Raw genomic sequence first — 15,465 nt, forward strand, 5'->3', positions numbered from 1 at the left:
ATATTAGAGGATACCAATGAACAGCCAGATGAAGAGATACCTGGGGTGAGGTCCAGAAGGGTCCTGAGCACAGGAGCTTCTGTCCCTGTGGAGTTTGGGGGTGCCACCCTCCTGGCATGTGAATGCATTCTCTTTGACCAATCTAGAAGCACTCTGAACCCCTTCTCTTGTTTTTTTATGGAGGCTTCGTTACACAGGCTCGATTGATTAAGGCATTGGCCATTGCTGATTGAACTCAAGCTCCAGCCTGTTTCCCCTCCCTGGAGGTGGAGTTAGCGGGGAGGTGCTGAAAGTTTCAACCCTCTAATCATGTGGTTGGTTCCCCTGGCAACCACCCCCCTCCTCAGGGGCTTTCCAAAGTTACTTCATTAAGATAAACTTGGGTGGTTGAAAGGGGCTTGTTATGAATCACATAAGGCCCCTATTTCACCTTTATCACGCTAGAGCTGGTTGGGGAGCTGGGAACAAAAGATGCCCCTATAGCTCTTATCACTTAGCAAATTACAAAGGTTTTAGGAGCGATGTGCCAGGAACCAGGGAAGAAGACCAAATACGTATTTTTTATTATAATATCACAAAATCCTAATGCCCAAGGTTGGTGTTAGCAGGTGGGGCCTTGGAGAGGTGATGAGGTCGAGACTGTGGAGCCCTCATGAATGAGATTAGTGCCGTTATGACAGAGGCTCTAGAGAGATCCTCACTCCCTTCCCCACGTGAAGATTCAACAAGAAGCCTGTGATCTGGAAGAGGGCCCTCCCCTGACCGTGCTGGTGCCCTTCTCTTGGGCTTCCAGCCTCCAGAACTGTGAGAAAAACGTTTCTGCTTATAAGCCACCCAGTTTCTAGTATTTTCTTATAGCAGCTAAACAGACTGTCAGTCCCCAGGTGGGTCACTGGGAGTAATGGTGAGTGGGTTTTCTATTTTCTGTGACAAATTACTAAAAACTTCGTGGCTTAAAACAACACAAATTTATTATCTTTCAGTTCTGTAAATTAGAAGTCTGGTCTAGGTCTCGCTGGGCTAAGGTCGAGATATCGGCAAGGCGACAACCCTTTCTGGAGGCACGAGGGGAGAATCTGCTTTCTTGCCTTTTTCAAAGTTGAGAGGTCACCCACATTCCCTGGCTATGGCCGCTTCCTCTGTCTTCAAAGCCAGCAATGTTGCGTCCCCCAGACCATTCTTTCACAGGCACACCTCCCTCTGATCATAGACGGGAATGGTTGTCTGATTTTAAGGACCCATGTGACGATGCTATGACAGTGGGCCCACCTGGATAATTTAGGACGAGTCCCCCACCTCAAGGCCCTTCACCTAATCACAGCTGCAAAGTCCCCTTGTCATTTAAGGTAACATATTCACGGGTTCTGGAGACTGGGACCTGGACAACTTGGAGGGGCCTTTTCTCCACCTACCACAGTGGGGGGCGGGAGAGGCCCCTGCAATATCTTGCCGCGTGAGGGAAGTGCGAGTTCTTACTATGGAGTGGGGAGCCACCTCTGCAGGCTCTGAGCATTCAGGGGGTCTGCAGAGCCAGAATCCTAGAGGACATCCACTCAGATGTCTCCATCCCAACTTTCAAGATCCCAGATTTTTCCAGGCATGGCCCTGAAATTAGCATAACAGATTGCCTTGGCTGCGCATTTAAGTGTCTGGAGCTCTGTGACTCTCGTATCAAATTCTGAGTTGGCTCCTCGACTGAGAAGTCTCCTTTTCCCATACAGGGGATAAGGATCTCTTTGTAAGCCACAAAAGAGGCCCCCTGATTCTCACACTTGGTCTTGAATTGTTTGTCCACTGCCCTCAGTAGCTCAGCCTCCCTCTGCAGAGTGTCCCCTCAATCCGGTGACAACAGGTCCACCCCCCTAGCCCCAGAGGCATTCTTTCGCCATGCATTTCCCCTCGGCCCAGGACAGTTTCACAGGGCGCAGCCTATGAAACCTTCAGCACTTGGGCAGCCACTTTGTGCCAGGGACTCTCCCGGCCCCACACTACACTCCAGATGGGGCCTGACTTTTCGGTTGGGCAGTAAGTGAGCCAGTCTCCAGTCACATCTTATGATCTCTTTCCGTACTCACTCCCGGTTCCACCTGGTCAGTTCGGGTTCTCTGAGAAGCTAGGCCAAGGGAGATTAGGCAAACAGATTTATTTGGGGAAATGCCTGTGAAAAATAAAGAAGGGGAGCAGGGTGAGGTAGGGAGGGCCCCCAGAGACAGAGGCAGATCTGACACCTGAGAAGGGAGAGAGGGAAGAAGGATGGAAGAATTGAGTAGGAGGAGCCTCAGATTGCAGCACAGTTCTGAGAAAGTCTCGGCCAGGCCAGCTGAGTGACCCAAGCAAAGGGTGTCCCTTGGCAGAGTCCCATGCTGGGCAGCAACAGCCCGGCTCTGGAACCTCTGCTCTGCTCATCTTTGGCTGGGAGCAGCCCAGGTGAAACGTGGGTCACTGTGAAGGCCATAGGGATCCAGAGGCTGTCAGTCAACCACACTCCCACAGACCACAGAATTTTGGTCCACAACCTCACGGCCCAAGAAGACATTTACACTGTCCTGCCCCCTCCGTCACTTTCCCGGTGCTGGGTCACTGAGTCTTCAGTTGCCTCACTGTGGCACAGGCAGCAGCAGCAGGCGGGGGTGGGGGGGGGGGGGGGAGCTGGGCTCAGTAAGGTCAGGGCGGCCCCTTCAGCCTCTCCTCCTCCAGGGCTCAAAAACGCTCAGGACCCGCTCTCACTCAGACACAACTCGTTTTCTGATAAGGAGCTGAACTGAAAAGGGAGTGGGAATCGGTTGGCATTTTTTAAAGCTAAATGCAACATCAGGGAATTGTGTTTTGGTCCACTGCCTCCCTGTCCATCAGTCGTGGCCCCTACAGGAAACAAAAGCCTCCCTCATATCAGAGCAGTTTGTTGAGGGTTCACTCACAAAGGAGTGGGCAGGACGCAGGAAAGCCGCAGTGGGTAGGGCCTCGGCCTGAGTTAGTAACAGCGAAGCTCTCACCATCTCTCGGTGCTGGCAGGATGGAGGGACAAAGGGAGGGAGTGGTTTCCAGAACCTGGGAAGACACAGTCACAGAGAGGAGACCATCTGGAGAAGAGCAGTGACCTCTGGATACAGGACACAGAGAGTCTGAGGCAACCACCCAGGGAGTGAGCACGGAGGTTAGAACCTGCCCCACTCGCCGTCCTCCTCGGACCTGCTGCGGTCCCCTTGGCCACACCCAACCAGAGACCAGGGGGTGAGGGAGCCTCTGATGTGGCAGACAGGTGAGCTTCCCAGGGCAGAGAGTGGGGTGCTGAGTGGACTGGCGTGGGGGACAACAGCCAGCACAGCCCCAAGTGTGTAAGGGAAGTGCAGCCCAAGGTCGCACATGGCTGAATAAAAAAGATAAGCATCAATTCACTCTTTATTCATCAACTAAGCAAATATTTTTTTGGAGTTAGCACAATGCTAGGTGCTGGAGATCCAAAGACGAGCAAGTAGTAACTTTGTTCCTCTTGGCATTGTGAGGAGTGAAAGCCATTGACTGAAATGGGGTTTGGGGTCTGCCACAGGTTTATTTGCCTGTGTTGTCCTGGCCTTCAATTGCTGACAGATTGCTGACCGATAATTGAGATGGAAGACATAGTTGCTATCTGGAGTAAGACCCTGTCTACGTGTAACAAATGAGAAATGCTGGGGGTGGGGGTGGGGGGGTCTACTGACCCACTGAGGCCTGAATTCCATAATGCGAGTTCAGAATTGGGTCTTAAGGGACTGTTGCTTTTAACCATCCACTATGAATATGGAACCCTTGTCGTCGCTCTGGCCCCATCGCCATAATTCTTTCAGTCTTGGGCTCTCAACCCCGGCTGCTCTTGGGAATCCCCAGGAGAGCCTTTAAGAACACAGACACCCAGGCCACTGCCGAGATCCTGTTTCTTTGGCCCGTGGGGCCCAGGTGGCTGTGCATTTAGCTTCTCCGGTATAGCGGGGGCTGAGAGCTCCTGCCTGAAACCTTCACTGGTGAGTCTGCTCACAGCCAGCCAGCCCTGAGCAGGACTGGTGCCAGGGGTGGATGCAGACATTAGGACTGAGAGGGGAGACTGGGAGGCCAAAGGCCCCCACAGTTTTGTCCAGTGCTGGCCACACTGGGGTGGAGAATGTTCGAAACCCGCTGCAGGTCTTGTTGTAATCCAACTGGTGTGGGAGGCAGGCTCAGGGAATCCTTGTCTGTTGGGATGAGGATGGTTTGGAGGATGCATCCCAAGGGTGCGCTTGCCCCACCCGGGAGGGAGCCGCCCCCCTGGGCAGGGCTAGTCTAGGGAAGGGTGAGGGAGGGCTCACCCCCAGGTTGCACAAATGTAGGCTGGATTCTGTCTCTATTTACAGTTTTGATATTTTGTTCATCATGGATGTTTTGCATTAATTTCAATTTTGTTTTTGTTTTTTTGAGGAAGATCAGACCTGAGCTAACATCTGCTGCCAATCCTCCTCTTTTTTGCTGAGGAAGACTGGCCCTGAGCTAACATCTGTCCCATCTTCCTCTACTTTGTATATTGGACGCCTCATGGCCTCAGGAGCAGTGCATATGTCCACACCTGGGATCCGAACTGGTGAACCCCAGGGCCACTGAAGAAGAACTGGGAACTTAACCGCTGTGCCACCAGGCCAGCTCTAATTTCAATTTTTAAAAATACTGCATTGAAATATTATTTACCACGACTGATGAATTTTTTGGTGCTCCATTCAATTTTGCATCAGAAGCTCGTGAGACTCGCCTCCCTCTCCTCCTGGCCCTGCTCCCAGAAGGGAAGGGGTGTTTATTGCAGCCCTATGGGTGCAGCTTCTGGTTATGGGAACAGGCTTTGGGATGGGACAGACTTGGATCTGAATCTCAGTCTCAGCTGTGTGACCCCGGACAGGGCGCTAACCTCTCTGAGCCTCGGGTTTCAGATAATAAATCCCTATTGGTAGGGTTTGCTGTGAGGGCGAAGTTAACCAGCATGATGTAAATACAGTGGGGAACTCAGCGCCTCCTACAGGATGAGTGTTCAGTAAAGGGCTGCTGTTTCATGACGCCCCCTCCGGGCACAGTGCCAGGCACATTTGCAAAGGGCATCAGGCTCGGAGCAGACAGGCAGGGCTGCCCCGCCAGGGCCCCACCCCGGGCCTTTTGTTCCCTGCGGGTTTGGTTCTGCTTCTCTTTCCAGGTGTGAATGGTCCCTGGCAGCCAAGGACTGCTCCAGTTTCCCCTTCCAGCCGCTGTGCGGGCCGGCTGGGGCGGGGGCGCCGCCTCCCGGCCGTGCTGCCCCGGCTCCCCGACACCGCTGCCTGGCCCCCATGGCATTCCTGTCCCCACCGCGCACAGAAGGCCCCTTTGTCTCGGGCCGCACCTGACTCGGCACAGCGGGGGTGGCGACCGCGCCGCTGGCACGCGGCCAGGGCACTTTCCGCAATAACAGCGTTAGTCACGCCGCTGCCAGAAAGCGCCTTGTAAACCGTTCCTGGGTCTGCGTGGCCCTGGGCGGGTGTTTTTCATTTCCTTTCCATGTTGATTTTTAAATGCAGGCTGCTTTTTGGTGCGAAACAGAGACTCTGGGTCAGTCTTGCGCCTGCTCCCTGATGCTCTGGCGCAAGGGGACGGTCATCTCGTTGGCCCCCTGCAGAGCTGAGCACTGAGCTGCCGGCCGCCAGCCCAGGGGCTGAAGGCTCCAGCAAGGACGCACGCCTCGGCGTCTCCCCTTGCCACTTAGGAGAATCACGCTGAAGCCGACCCTTCTGTTCCCAGAGCGGGGTGCTGCCCATCAGCGGCGCCGGCGTCTCTCTCCAGCTGCGAGGCTGCTCAGTGCTGTTGGTTTGCTGCATCATGCGCGGCTCCCATCAGCAGGGAGACAGGGGCGGGGTTGCATTTGGAACAGGCACAGGGGAGTAATACCGCCTGACCGGCACGTCAGGATGTGCCAGCCGTGAACTAGACGGCGTCCTTCTCCAGAAACTCTGGGGCACAGCACTGGGGGGTCCTGGCACTGGGGGCTCCTGGCATTGAGGGGGTCCTGGCATTGGGAGTTCTCTGGTATCGGGAGTCCTGGCACTGCGGGACCCCTGGCACTGGGGAGCCCCTGGCACTAGATTTGAAGCCAGATCGTTGGAGCAGCTGACAATCAGAGCGTGTTCTTCAGGATTGCTCACAGAAATTTGTGTTTCTCTCTCCTCCCAGGTATGTGGTAGGACGGCATTTTCTTGTCTTGAACTCAGGCATTTGTGTGGAAATGACTGCCACTTCTGAGTGTCAGTTTTAAAAGCCTATGCCTTGCTTTGCAACATCCTTTCTCTTTACCATGGTAACTGGCAATGGCCTAGAGAGTGGCCTCTCCCTCCTGCTCTCCCCCCATCAGCCTGGGTCCTGGAGTGAGGGCAGGATGGCTGATGCTGGGGTCGTTTGCTCCCTCAGCGTGACCCAGCCCATCAGGACTGCTGCACTGACACACCCCTCCCAGCTCCTTGTAGGCCACAGCGGCAGGAAGGAGAAATAAAATTTCCTGTCCCTTTATAAACCTGCAGGTTTCTCTTTGTGAGTGAGCAGAGGCGCATCCTCTGCTCTCCCCGTGTCCACGTGCCACCCAGCTTTAAGAGAAAATAGAGTAAATAGGTTTAGCACATAAAAACCCAGGACACACAGTTAAATTTGCATTTCAGATAAACAGTGCTAAACAATGCATAATTGTTTAGTATAAGTATATCCAAGGCAATATTTGTGACATACTTACACTTGAAAATTATGCATTGCTATCTGAAATGCAACTTAAACTGGGCATCATGCATTTTATCTGGCAACCCTATCTATAAACATTTCTTTCCTCTAAACTACATGGCATTTAGCGCATTTATCACTTTCTACCTGGTTTTTTAGTAATCATGGCCCCATTTCATCTGTCCTATTGGACTTGGCGATTCTTGAGGGCACTTCCCTATCTGATGTACCTCTGTATCTCCCACAGCACCCAACCCAGACTCCCCACACAGCACAAGTACTAATTCAATGAAGAAGTTGGTTTTGATGTGGCAAAAGGCTTTGGAGGTGTTCAAAGAAAAAAAATCGAAAGTATAAGGAGTTAGTCATTTGTGTCCTTTTCCGTTTTCCTGCTTCCTTCCAAATGTGAGCAGGCTCAAGCATTTGACGTCCTGCTGTGACCGTGCAGTGAAAAGCCTAACTTTTTTAGGCTATGGTTGTCATTTCCCAGCAGACCCTGTGCAGGAAACAGGCTAGTTCCTCCAGGGCTGGGGCTGGGCGGCACACTGTCTGGGAGAGCGAGCATTTCATAGAGTCAAACGCCCTGGGGCATTCCTGAGCCTCCAGCACGCATGCTGACCCCCCCAAGGCGCCTCTGCTGATGCGGGTTCGTCTCCAGAACTTGGGAATGAAGCTGTGGATGACCGCAATGGGAGGCTGCTGGGCTGAGGTTCCTGCAGGGCTCCTTCGGAACAGCAGTGCCTTTAGTGGGGCACACTACCCCCCTTTCAACCTTGCAAACCCTGCTGGAGTCATGAAGGTTCCTGCAGGTTGGACTTCTACCAGCATCTGCCTTTTAGCCCTTCGAGAAGTGTCAACAGCCCGAGACCAGATGTCCCCTGCTCTCCCTGCCAAGACAGGCTGAATGTTTCTCTCTCTCTCTCTCTCTCTCTCTCCCTCTCTCTCTCTCTCTCTCTCTATCTCTCTCTCTCTCTCTCTCTCGCCTCCCGGGATGAGGAAGTGCTTGCCTCTGCCAAGCCGCGTCTGACTATCCTCCAGTCCCAGAGGCTTTAACCAGTCCTGAGCCTCTCCCTGCCCTTGCCCTGCTAGCCAGGCCTCCCCACGGTTCCCAGGATGTGGTGGGGATGGGGGAAACAAACCCGATTTTCAGAATCTTATGAAACTTTAGACTCCTACTCCTGCCGGTAGTGGCCAGTAGACCTCAAACCCAACTCAGAGGAAGAAACTTTCACAAAAGTTTATGCAGCCAATGAATTTCTCTGCATTGCAATATTTCCCCCAGATTCATTCCATTTCAACACTTCTCCATCTCCATAACAACCTATATCCCAGAATAATCAGAGAGAGCCATGGTCAACAGAACTGGAAGGAGGGTGTTCTTGGTATTTCTTCGTGGGTTTTTTTTTCTCTTCTTATAGGCCCTTGAGGTATGGCACTTACATTGAGCCAAAAATGAGCCTAAATGGATCTAGGGGCCTGCAAGATTCTTGGCACTTAGGTCCATATGAATGTTCCCCAACAGCCAATGTCCGCATGTCATGAACCCACGAGGCAGACAGGAGAATACCCAGCCCTACAAACAGAGCATGGAGGGAGGGGAACTTAGTTCTGATTATCCACTTGCGCGTTAGTTTCTCCTCTCTCTCTCTCACCGCCCCACCCCCCACATTCATAAAAGGTAAAAAGCAGTGACAACATCACGTTATCTAGTAGAATTAGCACAGTCACTTCCCAAAGGAACCGAAGGCACTATTCAAATGGGCCTCAGGTAGCTTCCTCCTGTGGTGTAGCCAACCGCCCCTCTGCACAAAGACCCAGGGGAAGGGGCTCAGGGAGCTCTGCCCCTCACAGCAGGGAGAAGTGGGAAGCAGAAACCCTCCCCAAGGCAAGGTGCGCATGGCACCGAGGAGGGCCGTGCCGCTTTGGGGTGCCTAGGTCTCCGCTGACTCTGGTTCCCAGTTTCTTCTGAACTTCCATTTTCCTCTCTGCATCTTACAACTGTCCCTCGGTCTCTGCCCCAGGGTCAGCGCGAGCATGGGACGGAGCCATCCCTCTTGATTTCCCTGCAGCACCCACCCCTCCCCCAGCCCCATTATCAGATACACAAAGAATTTCTGCTGGAAATTGAAGGGTAGAGGCAAAAAATCCCACATTATAGCACCACACATCAGATAATTGAAACACAAATATTAAGCTTTCTGTGCTTAAAAAGTCTCTTGGCCATTTCTACCAACTCCTGCTCTGACTTCCACCATGCTGCTCTATCTCCCTGCTCCTGTGTCCTCTCCTTCAATTTCTCCCACCCCAAACTCTTGCTCACATGAGTTGTGACCAGGAGGAGAGCATGAGGGAAGGGATCCTGAGATGCTGACCATGTTCTATGTCTTGACTTCAGTGATGACTATTTGCTTTATAATTGCCTTTTAAAGTGAACACATATGACTCTCTCACTCTTCCATGTGTACAATATATCTTACATTTAAAAAAGAAGAAAAAAATTCCTGTTCATTTCTTATGTGGTGTGGTTCAGCTATCTCTTGTTTATTTCCTTCTAACCATGTCTTAGAGCCTTATCTTCTATTCCAAAGCAGTTTATCTAGGTATTTTGCTAAGCATAGGCAGTTCTCCCCTGAAGAGGAATGTCTTAACATAAGATAAGATAAAATTTATTAGCAGGATGGGCACCACGTGGTTTTGAAAACTGGCAGGGTCCAGTATGGTTAGAATGTTGGGTATGGAGGGCAAGAGGCAAGAGAGAAAGATGGAAAGGTCAGCTGGGCCCAGCTGAAGGGCCCTATAAGGCCAGGCTATGGCGTGCGCATCTCATCTTGGAGGCAGAGGAGCCATGGATCTAAGCGGAGGTATGTGCAGTCAGGAGGGATCAGAGGTTACGATGGGGTGAGCGCAGGGCCTGAGAGCCCCGTTAGGAGGGCATGCAATGAGTTCAGGTGAGAGTGGGCATGAGCTGGGGCGATGGGGGTGGAGAGAAAGGGATGGAGAGGAGATGTGCTTTGGGGATAGAGAGTACAGGACTTAATGACAGATTGCATGTGGCATGAAAGGGGGAGAGAAGTCCGAGATACTGTCAGGTTTCCAGACTGAGCGTTGTGTGGATGGTCCTGTCACTCTCTGAGACGGAGAAGGTGGAGGGAAGCAGGCTACCGGTGGGTTGTGCCCGTGTGGGCGCCCACATGCAGAATGAAGAGAAAACTGAGAGAGGAGATGTCTTCAGGGTCCCCGCTCAGAAAACAGTGAAAACAGACTTCTAGCTGTTTTCTTTTTTCACCCATCCAGGGATCAACAATTTACTTCTTGGTTCATTAAAACGGCAAGTAGGCTATGCCAACCCCTGGTCTCTATGGCCAGGGTGAGCAAACTCCTTGGGTGTGAGCATCACCATGCTAGGCAGGGACAAAAGTTGATAAAAGATGAGGAGGAGAAGAGGGGAAAGAAAGGATGGAGAGAGCAAAGGCAGAGGAAGGAGAGAGAATGATCAAAGAGAGGGAGGGAGAGAGGGGAGGATGGACGTGGGGTGGTGGAATGGATGCCAACTGCTTTGGCTGCCATAGGTAGTAACCTTTTCTTCAGAGTATTCCTTTATTCATTCATTCAAGAAGTATTGTTTGAGTGCCTACTCTGTGCAGTCTCTGTGCACAGGCTCAGTGGAGGGTCCCTGATAAACGAATCAGACATAGTTCCTGCCCAGGTGGAGTTGACAATCTGGTGGGTGAGGCAAATAATGAACAAACAGGTGAAAATTAAATATACAGTTACAAATTGTGATAAGGGCTGTGAAGGAAGAGTAAAGACGGCTGAGAGAGGCTACCAAGGGGGACTGCAGTTAGGGGGTGTGTGTGCGTGTGTGTGTGTGTGTCTGATGCTGAAAGGCAGAATCGGGAAAGGCTGCTTTATGGGAGGATGAAAATCTCCCAGCCAGGCTGTGGTAGTCAGTGGGTAGAAACAACCAACCCACAAATCTCTTATGGCTTAACATCAAAATTTTACCTTTCCCTCACATTCAATCTGCTGAGGGTCTGGGCAATTTCTCAGGGCAGCTGCCTTCCACATGTGGCTCAGCGGCCCGGGAGGCTTTGATCTGACGGCACCTCCACGTTAGCTCGTCTCCCAGAGCACTGCGGTGGGGAGCAGAACGTGGAGGAATGCATTCCAGCTCCTAATGTTTCTGCTGGGAAGTGACACACATCACCTCCACTGAACTTTCGCTGGCCAGAGCAAATCTTATGGCCGTGCCTAGTTTCAAGGGGACCTGAGCCCAGACGGAGAGAGAACCAGAAATCTTGGTGAGTGTTAATAATGTCTACCAGACAGGCCAAGAATGGGGAGAAGGGCCTTCCAGGTGGGCAAAGAGCTCAGGAGACGTAGGGTGGACGGAGTGCAGCGAGCAAAGGTGAAGAGGTGAGAGCTCGCTGAAGAGGTGGTCGTGGCTCGGATTCACACACGAAGCGTTACGTACGTATTCTACTCTAAGTACAATGGAAGGTGTTAAATAAGGCAGGGGAGTCGGGGTTTGTGATTTACTGTTTAAAAAGGTGTTGGGGTTGTTGTATGGAGAAACGGATGGAGAGGCTACTGAAATAGCCTGGGCTAGAAATGATAGCGGCTTGGAGTAGGGTGGTAGAGATGGAGAGAAATGGTACAACTGAGAGAAACCTTGGCAGTAGAACCGATGGTGTTTAGGGGGTAGATAGGAATGGAGGGGGAAGGGGCGAGGATGATAACAGATTTTTTGGCTTAAATGACTTAACGGATGGAGATGCCATGTACGGAGGGAGGGGAGCTAGAGGGGGAATAGACTGTGGGGGTGTGTGTGTGTGTGTGCGCGCGCGCGCATGCTCTTGGGTTCAGTTTTGTATAGTGCAGGTAGAGATACCTGTGGAACACCCCCGTGCAGTGGGGATGTCAGATAGGCAGCTGAATACAGTGCTTGACTCTCCGGGGTATCAATATGAGATGAGCGAAGGCCCCACTGCTGCACTTGCAGAGAAGCGGGGGACTCTAACCTCATAATGCTGGATCCTCTCTACTCTCACCCAAAGGCCTTTCCCCAAGTGCAAATGTTACTGCCTGTTTTAAAATATAGTGTATTAATAGGAAATTTGAGGCACAGGAAGGCCAACAGGTCAGGAGATGACTGCCATTGAAAAGAAAATTTGTGACTCACAGTTCCCAGAAAGAGGGGGCATGCCCGCCATCCCCTACAGGGTCACATGGGGAAGCACCAGGGCTGGTCAGGAGGCAGAGGGTAGAGGGAGAACTTGGGGGCAAGTGGCTTTTTTGTAGTTTCCATGGAAAGGGATGATGAGGCAGGGCAGGCAGGTTTAGGATCAGCTTGTCTGAGTCATTTCAGAGCACTCTAGGGCATAAGGCTGTCCCTAGTTGTCTGGGACCTGGCCCTGGGGTGATTAGGGCAGGTGGGTAGTGGCCCAGAGTGTGAGAGCCAATAGTGGAGGTGGTGGGAGTATGGGCTCTGGATTAGTTGGTTCACATTCAAAAAGCATGCTCCTGGGCTGCTTACTAGACCTTCCAGAGTCAGCAAAACCATGCAGGTCAAAGCATCAGAATAAAGAAAATAAAAGACATGGTTAATGAACTGCTACCTTGTGTAACAAATTCCCACACTGTGCACCTCAAGATGACCGACCGTCCAACCACGCTGAGAGGAGAAATGTATAATGACATTTTAAAAAGCATTTGTGAGCTGTGTTGCTGAGACATATTCTAGCACACTTACCACCCAACACATTTGTTAGTCATTTGCTCTAAGAGCTACTGTAACAATAGGGTATATAACACCCCCCCCCCCACCCCTGCAACACACACACAGACACACACACTGCCACGAAATAAATACCTTTCTTGGCCTCAGTGACTCTGTAAATGAAGTTGGCATAGGCTAAACACACAAGAATGATGGAAAAGCTTTGGTTTTATATTTAATTCTAATTTGCTCTTCTGAGAAGTGTTATGTTTTCCTGAGAGAGGTGGGTTGCCTGGGAGATATGGTTCTCAGGCCAGAATTTCAGTTGTTTGCAAAGTAACATGGGTATTATTTAAAAAGTTATCATTCAATGGAATGATTGGAGAAGAGACTGCTGGAATTGATGATGGTGTTGGAGAGGCAGTCACAGGGCGTGAGCAACCCCCCACGTTCTTGTGGTACATGCCAGACTGCAGGGTTTGTCCATCTCTTGATGCTGAACAGTTTCTGAGTGAGTCACACGGACACCTAAGTAGGTCAAGGTGCCCACAGCGTGACTACCGTATAATTGCTCACTCCCCAGGAGGAGGGGATACAGCTTGTTAGATGTTTGCTACAATGTTTGCTGCTCACTCAACAAGTGCAGGCTCTTGACCCTGGGTTCCTCAGCTGCTGTGCAACCCATTGAGTGCACAGCACCCACCTGGGCCCATCGTGTCGTTCTGTGGACTTGGGGCAGGGGAACCAGTGCAAATATGTTGACACTTTGTGAAGTGAGACTGCTGTGAAGAACAAGGTTTTTCATCTCTGATCCAGGAGTCTTGTGTCTTCTGTCAGTGTCCGTGAACCTTCGTGGCTTGCCGATGAGGTAAAATCTCAGACTCTCCTTATGGCTTGACATAAGATTGCAGCTATTGTATTCAAGTATAACTAGTGTGTGTTACAAAGCAGCCTTCAGGCCACTGAACAAGGGAACTTGTGCTCAGGTGAGAAAGACACCTGGCGATGAACACGGATGGCTATTTTAACAAAGGAGGCCAGCTTCCATTTAACTTGGATCTTAGGCTGTTGGGCATAAGATGACATTAATTTAAAAGAAAGAATCAAAAGAACACTCCTCCTTTTAGCATTTCTTATGATTAAAATATTCCCAGCAAATTAATGATGCTTTGTTTTAAAAATAAAAACTCCTATGGCAAGAGAGGAGAGTCATTGGAAAAAGGAAGAGCTTAAGGTTAGTAGTGACCTTGGGGTGATTTTCCTGAGATGAAAGCACATTTTGACAGGTGGCTGTCTTCGTGGTGAGCTCCATTTGAACCTGAGGAGGACAGCTCCTCACAGTCAGTCCCCATGGAAGGGCCTGTCCCTCACTCATCTGGGCAGGATGTTGGAAGGGGCAATGGTAATGGGTGGATGGTAGGCTCACCCAGAGCTGCCCTGCACCCTTCCTGTCTGAAGTGGCTGTCGGTTAACAGTGATGTTGTCCCTCCAGTACCAGGGAGTATAGACAAGTCCCTGTTAACTATAATGAGCAGAACATGCACGACTCCTCATCTCCTTATGTCTCTTTCCAGCACATCTCCATTGCACCTGTGTTCAATTTTAGCCTTAACATCTGTCCTTAGCCACAAGTTCCTCACGTCTCTGTGGGAGTTTAGTGATTATGAAAGGAAGATAAGCCCATGCAAAGGGATGATTCCCACCCTTTCCCTTGAGAATCTTAGTCTTAAACCTGCCAGTGAGTGAGTCTTGACATGCCTAGTCTTTCCCAAGTGCAGAGTGGGGGTGGCCAGGTAGACGTCAGTCCATTTGGGCTGCTACGACAAAGTACCATGGACTGGGTGGCTTATAAACAACAGAAATTTATTTCTCACGGTTCTGGAGGCTGGATGTCTGAAATCAGGGTACCAACAAAGTCAGATGAGGACTTCCAGGTTGCAGACTCCTGGTTGTATTCTCACGTGGTTACAACAGCTAGGGAGCTAGGGAGCTCTCTGGAACCTCCTTTATAAGGGCACTAATCCCATTCCAGAAGGCTCCACCGTCATGACTTAAGCACCTCCCAAAGACCTCACTCCCTAATGCCATCACCTTTGGGGGTTAGGACTTCAGCATGTGAATTTTAGGGGCACACAAACCTTCAGACCACAGCAGTAGGAGACTGAATATTTGTCAGATGCAGTCATTTAAATATCTTTGCTAGGAAAACAAAAAGAACAACAAAAAAGCCCCAAACCCCTGTGCCCTGTACTGCAGCCCTTCCTGACCTAATTGTTAGGGAGATCAGAGCTGCAAAATGCAAAGAAGACAAGTATTGCAGCTCTAGTAGGACTTCCAAGGCATGACAAAGCCATGCACCATGGGAAAGGCCTTGTTAGGTAGGACTGGGAAGCGTGTCTCCCTGGCAGAAGGCCCCCTCGACGTGGTCTGTGTGGCCGCAGCGTCATCCTTCTTCTATCTCCCTGGGGTTTGTGTCCGCATCCTGGGTCTCCCACCGGTTCTGTTGCTCAGGGCATGTTTTCTCTGATTCTTTCTTAGTCACAGCTCCAATTTCTATGGCTCCATTTCCGTCCTTTTGGTCTTTCTATCTCTTTTTATGATCTGGTTTGAGTTCTTTCTGCACCCTTGTATAGGTGTGAAACAGAAGTTAAAAAACTTTTTAATACAATGTAGTGGGCAAAACCCCCAAAGTAGCTTAAAGACAGGCAACTAGCCTCTGCCCATGGCTTCAGATTCAGTATCTTCCCCAATCCTGCAGTAATCTTATAGAGTGTTAATAAACCCATTTTACAGATGAGGAACTGAGGCTCACAGAGGTGAGCACATTGCCCAGGGTCCACAGGTGGAGGGCTGTGGAGCTGTGGCTAGCTCCCATGCTCACATTCTCCATCCACTCTAAAGTGACGCCTGGCTGAGGGTGGTGGAAGGGATGTGACCATTGAGCAGCGGGAAGAGCATGGACTTTGGGGCTAGCACACTCTGTGTGTGTCTGGACCCCTCACTTACTAGGTTGGTGACTT

General features: G+C 50.9%; 2 long non-coding RNA genes across 4 annotated transcripts in view; both read left to right on the forward strand.

The window, feature by feature from the left end:
* LOC102147469 (uncharacterized) overlaps window positions 1-15,465 on the forward strand; it is a 73,974-nt gene that overhangs the window by 25,063 nt on the left and 33,446 nt on the right. Inside the window, exon 1 of one of the 3 annotated variants that reach the window (XR_002800975.2) lies at window positions 5,923-6,192. The exons of 1 other annotated variant lie outside the window; for it this stretch is intronic. This is a non-coding gene — a long non-coding RNA (uncharacterized lncRNA). Of the gene's footprint in view, window positions 1-5,922; window positions 6,193-13,046; window positions 13,314-15,465 lie in introns of those variants that run through there. One more of the 3 variants, XR_288625.4, reaches the window with a different exon arrangement.
* Window positions 2,967-4,697, forward strand: LOC138918452 (uncharacterized). Its single transcript, XR_011427862.1, has 2 exons — window positions 2,967-3,259; window positions 4,433-4,697. It is a non-coding gene; the product is annotated as an uncharacterized lncRNA (long non-coding RNA).

This window comes from Equus caballus, chromosome 17 (assembly GCF_041296265.1).
Source record: "Equus caballus isolate H_3958 breed thoroughbred chromosome 17, TB-T2T, whole genome shotgun sequence".
NCBI lineage: Eukaryota > Metazoa > Chordata > Mammalia > Perissodactyla > Equidae > Equus > Equus caballus.